Source organism: Alligator sinensis, unplaced genomic scaffold (genome assembly GCF_000455745.1).
Source record: "Alligator sinensis unplaced genomic scaffold, ASM45574v1 scaffold30_1, whole genome shotgun sequence".
Lineage (NCBI taxonomy): Eukaryota > Metazoa > Chordata > Crocodylia > Alligatoridae > Alligator > Alligator sinensis.
In genome coordinates, this window is record NW_005842060.1 from 1,811,306 (window position 1) to 1,819,039 (window position 7,734).

The following is a 7,734-nucleotide window of genomic DNA, read 5'->3' on the forward strand; positions in this document are numbered from 1 at the left end:
TGCAAATTTGTGTTCCGTTATTGGCCAGTTCTAAATTATTCCTACGTGGCGGCTAGTAATTGGCTTGCTAGCCGTTTAAAAATTTCGTGCGACTTCTGCCCAAGTCGGAGAACTTTGAGCACGCTGCAGAGTGCCTCTAAAGAGATCTGACTTGAGGCTGAGCTGATCGATAGACTGATCACCTATCGATTCTTCTCCCCGTCGCCGAGCGCAAACCCCGACGTACCCTTTCCCTGCCGGCTTAATTTGTGGACGGATTAGCTGGCCTGAGCCTTGCCAGCTGGAGCAACTCACATAGTTGTTCAAGCAACCGGACCACCTGCATCGCGACTACAAGTGGCGTAAATAAAGTTTTTGCAACCAATAAGCTGTGTCTGCCTCTCCATTCACCAGCCCGCCCAAACGAACGAGTGATATTTGAATCATCTCGAGTCGGCTCCGGCCGTCCGAGACAGTTAGAAGGCTGGGGAACATGACTTCTGAGGAGAGGCTGAGAGAACTGGGATTATTTAGTCTGGAGAAAAAAAGACTCAGAGGGGATTTAATAGTAGCCTACGACTAACTGAAGGGTGGTTCCGAAGAGGATGGAGCAAAATTGTACTCAGTGGCAGTAGATGACAGAACAAGAAGCAATGGTCTAAAGTTGCAGTAAGGGTAGTTTAGGTTAGATATTAGGAAAATCTCTCTCACTAGGAGGGTAGTAAAGCACTGGAACAGGTTACCCAGAGAGGTTGTGGACTCTCCATCCTTGGAGGTTTTTAAGACCCAGCTAGACAAAGCCTTGGCTGGGATGATCTAGTTGGGGATGGTCCTGCTTTGAGCAGGGATTTGGACTAGATGAACTCCTGAGGTCCCTTCCAACCCTAATTTTCTATGATTCTATAACAACAGTGTTTTCTACATTATTACTTTCCATTTATTTCCATGTTTAGGTTTTGGCTCAGTCTCATCTCTTCCAGTAGCTAGTTCCCCAGTCAAGCATCCTTATCTAAAAACATGTCATCCCTTTATTTCAAAGACAAAACCCTATAAATAACAAGAGATATTTAGCCATGTTAGTCTACAGTTAGGTAGAAGGCAGGGCAGGATAGCACCTTATAGACTAACTTGTTCAGAGAAGTATGAGCTTGGATAGGCTACAGCTTGCTTTATCATATGTTGTGAATAACTATAAATAACTTTAACTGATTAATGTGTGGAGTGGTGATTGATGCACTGGAACATCATAGCATACCCAGTTCAGGAACAACTATTTTATGAAGTACAATGGTTAACAAACATGTAAAGAAATTTATTTTACCATCCGTCCTACCCAGCAGCAATTATAGACAAACAACAATGAGTAGTACCACCTAAGGGAAACAGAGATTACCCTGAATTTATGAAAAGTAATTCAGATTTGTCATTGTCCTGATGATAAATCACCATTGGATCAGTTACTTGCAAATGTATCTAAATTATCTTGTTCCTTCTTTATCAGAAGATTCAGTAATAAACTGACCATTTTAAATCAAGTTCTAAGGCTCCCAGCAACTCAAATATAACCATTACTATTGATTATACTGTGGCCAATGGCATCATTGGGACCTCACTGGGAACTTTCTGAACATCTCTGCCAACAAAAAGGATATTGTTTGTATTGTTCTTTTCTTATTGGCACATCAACAGCACTTTAAATAGCCTCAGTTTACAGTATACTCTAGTTACCTGATATGACATAATGATTCTGATTCTCTGTTCCGTTTACCTGAAAGTTAGCCGGGATCAACTTCATTATTAGATTGGTGTAAGAGGGGAATTATACCCCTCCCCCTCTCCCTCTCCCCTAACCTGAATTATGTTGCTAAGAAGTCCTTGAGGTGTGTATGCCTAAATCTTTGCCCACATAGAAAAACACTTCAATATATTTTTTCAAAACAGTCTACATTTAGCATTTTCAGGAAATTCCATGGAGATTTTTAATTTTTTTTTTAATTTACAAACTCTATGAGAATGCAAAGCAAATTATCCCTACAAAACCAGATTTAGATACTCTTATGACAGAGAACTAGGTTCAGGAAATTCAGTCTGATGCTCTCTACTTGTTTTGTCTCTGTGAAGGGATAACGTAATATTGCGTGATCCAATTTGCAATCTGCACTATACACAAAACCAATGTACATCTAGCCAAGTCCGAGAAGGTACTCAGTTTCTAACTCCAATTTTTCTTTTTTTTTAATTTGTGTTACATTCTTAAGAATATATCATTACCTTTTATGTGCTAATCTCTACTGGAGCTAATAGAATTTATGCACGATAAGTAGGGACCTACTTTATTCATGGTTTTGCAGATTTGAACAATCTGGGATTGTCCCCTAAATCTGCAAAATCACCAAAAAAAAACCCCAACAAAAATAAAATTTTGGCTCCCCAGTGGGAGCTAGTGGTCCTTGCTGCTGGGAGGGGAAGGCACTGGCTGGCACAGAAGCACAAAGGGCAGCAGACATGATGGCTGCTGTCCTCTTGTCCCTCCACCATCACTGGGGCCTCTCCACCAATCATTGCCAAGGGGTGGGGCTGCATGAAATTCAGCCAGTAATTAAGATGGTGGCTGCCGCCTCTTGCTAATCAGCCCTGAGGGGCAAGACCGCAAAAAGGACAGCCAGCAATCAAGATGGCAGCCTCCCCCCCAATCCCTCCTCTGCCCGGTGCCTCACTGCCAATCAAGGCTGAGGGTGGGGCCTCTCTGTTGATCAGCAGTGAAGGGTGGGGCCTCCATGAAATGACTGCAAAATGATGACTTTATGCTGCGATCAACCCACAAAAATTGGTATGTCTCCCCACAATTTAGGTCAACCTCTAATAATAAGTCCCTATGCAGAATATGCTCTTCGTTACAGAAACAAATTCTTGATGAAATAAACACAGCACTAAAATTTATAAATAAAACTAAGAAAACCTTTGCACAGCAGCTTAGAAGTCAAGAGCAAGAAATAACATTAAGCCATCTAGTCTCACAATGCATTCAGGATTCTTGCATACAATTCACTATTCTAGGGTGTTCTAGAGGACTGGTGCTCAACCTTTTTATCTGGAGAGTCAGATGGGCAGTGCCCAATCCTCCTGCGGGCTGGATCCTGCTGATGGACTCGATCCAGTGACTGCTGCGGGTGCAGTGAGTCCCCATATGGCCATGTGTAAGGGGGTGGCAGCAGGCCAGCCCCGATCCAGCCATGCTGGGGAAAGAGACATGGCCCAGCCTCATGGTGGAGGAAGGGCATGGCCTGGCCCCAAACTGGCCTTGGGAACGGAAAGGGGGCATAGCCCTACTCTGATCTGATCGTGCGAGGGGAGGATCATGGCCTGGCTCCATCCTGTCACAAGATGCTTGGAATTTTGGTAGCGGGGGTTGGGTGTCAGCACTGTCACTACTCCTCTGCTTCCAAATTTCCATACTGGTGGGAAGCCCTGCAGACTGGATTCCAAGGCTCTGTGGGTCTCATTTGGCCCACGGGCCACAGGCTGAGCACCCATGTTTTAGAGTGTTGTACTCCAATGAAAAACAATTACTGAACAATGAGAGAAAGGGGAAACAGATTTAGTACCTGGTCCTGCAATTGCTTATTTATGTCTCTTTCCCAATAAGGGAAATCTTATGGGACTACATACATACATCACATAGTCACACTGGTGTTTTTAGCATGATGACAAGAACAATATAAGCTTAAACTCCAATAAATAATAAAATACTAAAAGTTGTTTCAGGTACTATATGTGCCCCAGGTCTCCTAAGCAATTTTGCAATTACATTTGTCTATTTTCAAAAATATTTTTTACCTGTTGCTGTGCAAAAGCAGTATTGATACTAAGAGAAGAATATGAAATAATGTACTATGAACAAGATACTGTCAAAAACAAAGAATTAACACAGTTAGACAACGGAGAGAAATATTTTTCTAATCTCTTTCCTTAAAGGGATGCTTTGTCCTGATTCTGTGAACACTTTCACATGTTAATTTTAGTGTCTACTCTGAAAGGTAGACTCAAGTATGTTCATAATTTGCTCCAACTGGTTACAATTCAGGATTTTTTTTTTCATTGATGGTGTCCTTTAAAGGAGTAAAACATTTTTTATTTATTTGAAAAACACCCAACAATCCATCCTCTTTTCTCACAGTGACTATTATTTTTTTAGTATTGAATTAGTCCCAGCACCACTTAAGACCCAAGGTATTCCTTCTGCAAAATTTACAGCTGCAGAACCTAGTTGTGCAAACACTTGTCTATTTGATTAAACTGCAGGTATGAAATCATTGTAAACCACTCATGATCCTCAAATTAAGTTTGGTGTAAGGATTGGGATCTCAGGCTCTGAGGCTGCAAAGCTTTGCTAAATGCACTGTGAATGGATGCATGGAAATCAAGGCTACTCAGGGCACATAACTTTATATGAGTGCATATCTTTGCCAGCTCAGTGTCTCATGTTACTCTGCAAAGACTTAAGCATATGCACAGCTTTGTTTGGAAATAGTCAGGCCCCTTGGCTGCCACTGTGAAATCATACAAATCCATGTTTACAGGACTGAAGGCTGAAGAAAACCAGGTGAAGTAATTGTTTGAGAAAGGTGAGGTGTCTGTTAGTTAAGGAGAGCCAGGAGGGATGACAGGTTGCATCTCTACAGCTTTACAAAGGAGGCTGGGGGAGCTGTCAGAAAAATGTCAAGGCGGCTTAGGCATTTCTCTCTGAAGTCAAATCAGAGAATGAAGAGAATTAACCACCCAAGGATTTGCTTGTCTGGATCAGCAGACTTAACGAGGGGGCTTCAGGCTGTGGGAAGGCATGGAAAATGTAAAGGGCGGGAGATGAATTCCTGGGCTGATGAGAGAAGCTGGGATGTTACTGAGGGAAGGGAACAGGACTGATAAGGAGATGGAACTGCCACCACAGGATCAGGTCAGAGGAGCTGGAAGAACGCACAGCAGGCAGAGGCTGCCCAGCTCCCTAGCTCAGCTACCTCCTGCCCCCAGAGGCTATGCTGGCACGGGGGAGGTGTATTCCTCTCCCCGCACCAAAAGGTGGGGAGGGGCAGGAGATCCATGGACCCCAAGTCATAGCAGGCACAGGATGGGGTGTCAAGGGGGCTGTCAGATGTGCCCCGGTCATCCCCTGGGACCTGCACTGGGGCCTTATCCTGCTTCACTACTGAGGCAGCTGGGAGTTGGATTGCAGCACCCCGCACATCCACAGCCCCTGCCCACCCACCCCACAGCCCTACGGCGCTACCCACCTGCATCCTCTGCTTCGCTGGGGGCCATGGCATGGTTGCTAGGGAATTACTGTGACAGAACATCCTATTGTGACAGAACACGGGCGCTAAGGCCTTCTGTGAGGAGCACCTGGGGGCTGGCACATCGAGGTTGCCCAGTCCCAGTGCTTGGGGCTGAGAGGCAGAGATGCCTCCTGCCTGGCGTCAGGCTTTTCCCATTTCTACACATCCTTCTCCCAGCTCTCTGTAGTGCAGAGCATGTACACAGGGCAACCAGCCTGCCACAGGGGATGTCCAAGTCACCATCAGGGCCCCCAACATGTCAAAGTACTGTGGGGGGAAATGGCCTCTAGCTCTCCTCTGCCACAGTGCTTCCTCCTTCCCTTTTCAACTGCCCCTGATTACTCCATCATGCTGCCACCTCTCTTGATGACTTACGCATTGCTTCATCACAGAAGACAGAACTCAGAAAAGCAAGGGTTGCTTAGGGTGAGATCTTTTATTGAACCAACTATGTAGTTGGGATAAAGTTAGACAAGCTTTCTAATGTAAGCCATTCTTCCTTTGGTCTCTGAATATTCTCTGAGGAAGACTGTCTTACATTCATAAGCTTGTCTAACTTTATTCCAACTACATAGTTGGTCCGGTAAAAGCTCTCACCCTAAGAAGTCCTTGCCTCTCACATAATTTTTGGACCATCAGAGCTACAGCATCACTCTTACACTACAGATATCAGAACGGCTGAGTCCTAAAGCCAAGTTAAGAGAGTGCAGTAACCCTAAAGCAGGGGTGGGCAAAATGTGGCCCACAGGCCAGATGCAACTCACCAGGCCATTCTATCTGGCCTGCGAGGACCCTAAAAATTTTAGAAAATTAATATTTTTCTGCCCCTGACTGCCTGTCATGTGGCCCTTGATGGCTTGCCAAAACATAGTAAGCGACCCTTCACCCGAAATAATTGCCTGCCCCTGCCCTAAAGCAATGCATCCCACCATCTTTTGGGAGTCGTGCCTCAGTATTTCTTTTGTATGTGCATTTTGTCACTGACAGAGGGCTTAGCAAATTGAGTGACTCCTTCCCACTTTGTCTCCATTTTTCTTACCTACACCTGGACAAAGAAATACATTTTTTAGATTCTTCTTGCATGCGCTTGTGGTTGCAGAGATGTTTTAAAATCCCCAGTTTTGTGAAGGTTCCTTTAACAGTCTTTGATACTGTGGTTATAAAAGCCTACTGCATGTATTCTCAGCATCTTTTGTGGAGGTTTTTTTCCCCCTTCTCCTCTCTTTTTTTGGCTAAAAACCTGCACATAACTAATTCAGTGAGAATATGTCATTCAATCTGCTTTATTGATTCGGACAGATGATACTAAAGTGTCAGCACTTCCATCATCACTTCACAGTGCTCAGAACTGTAATTTCACTTTTGATCTTTGATGACATTTTGTGTTAAAACAATCATGAATTTACCACACTGCCTTGAGGACAAAAGCAGCAGTAATAACTCTGAAGGAGCAGGACACCCATTTAATACAATTAGCTATGTATGACGTTACCGATTGCATTTGCCCCTTGTTGCTCATACTTAACCTTTCACCTTTCTCCTTGAATGAAAAAGCACTTCCCAAAGGTCTGATAGTGAATTATCAGATGAACAAAGTTAAAGCTTACACAGTCCATTTTTTTCTGGTATGGTTTCTTCCTCACTAGAAATACCATTTAAAGCAAAGCAGAAAGCAGTTTTTTCATATATATGAGTAGATCATGAATATTGTATTTGAATTTTGGAACTGCAGTGGGATTAAAGTCAAAGCAAGTATGGACATTCCTCACAGTAAATCAACCAAATACACAATGTTTTATAACTGCAGAACAATTTATTGTCACACAGACATCTCCATAATGGACAAAATGGCAATACCCTCACATTGCTGGTTTGGTTATGAATGTATGGTAACTAGCAGTTCCTTTTAAAATGATTCAGGCTTCCTGGATGCACAATAGTAGATGATTTCTGAGTGGAGGCATTAGTGGAGTCAGAATCAGATAATGATAGTAGGAGCTGCACATAGTAGAAATTCAGTTATTGATCTGAATTGAGTCACAATGGACAGCTGAATTTGTGCTTTCAACATTCATACAAAAATTCATAAATATTCCATTTAAATGGATACTGGTGCATTCTCAGAAACTAATTTCCCTATTTTTATAAAGGTTTTCCATGGAAATCAGGTTCATGTAAGTGCTTGTCACGGCGGGGTCCTCGCGGAGGGCCGTGTGCTCCTTAAGGTCCCTCGCTCCGTGTCAGGCCAGCCCAAGGCACCCTCTAATTCTCGCCCGCCACGTCTTGCTGGAATATATATATGTTTGGGAGGCTGCCTATGACTCCCTGGGCACGGCTACTCAAGACCTCTGTCCCCGCAGTTCTCCCGGACTCCTGTGGTCACCCGGTATAATGGGTGCTCCCCAAGCACCCTAGCCTTAAGGGC

The 7,734-nt window shown here is 43.8% G+C and overlaps 1 protein-coding gene across 1 annotated transcript in view; it reads right to left on the minus strand.

Annotated features, from left to right (window-relative positions):
• TMEM232 (transmembrane protein 232) overlaps nucleotides 1–7,734 on the minus strand; it is a 142,513-nt gene that overhangs the window by 132,355 nt on the left and 2,424 nt on the right. The gene's annotated exons all lie outside the window — the stretch shown is intronic.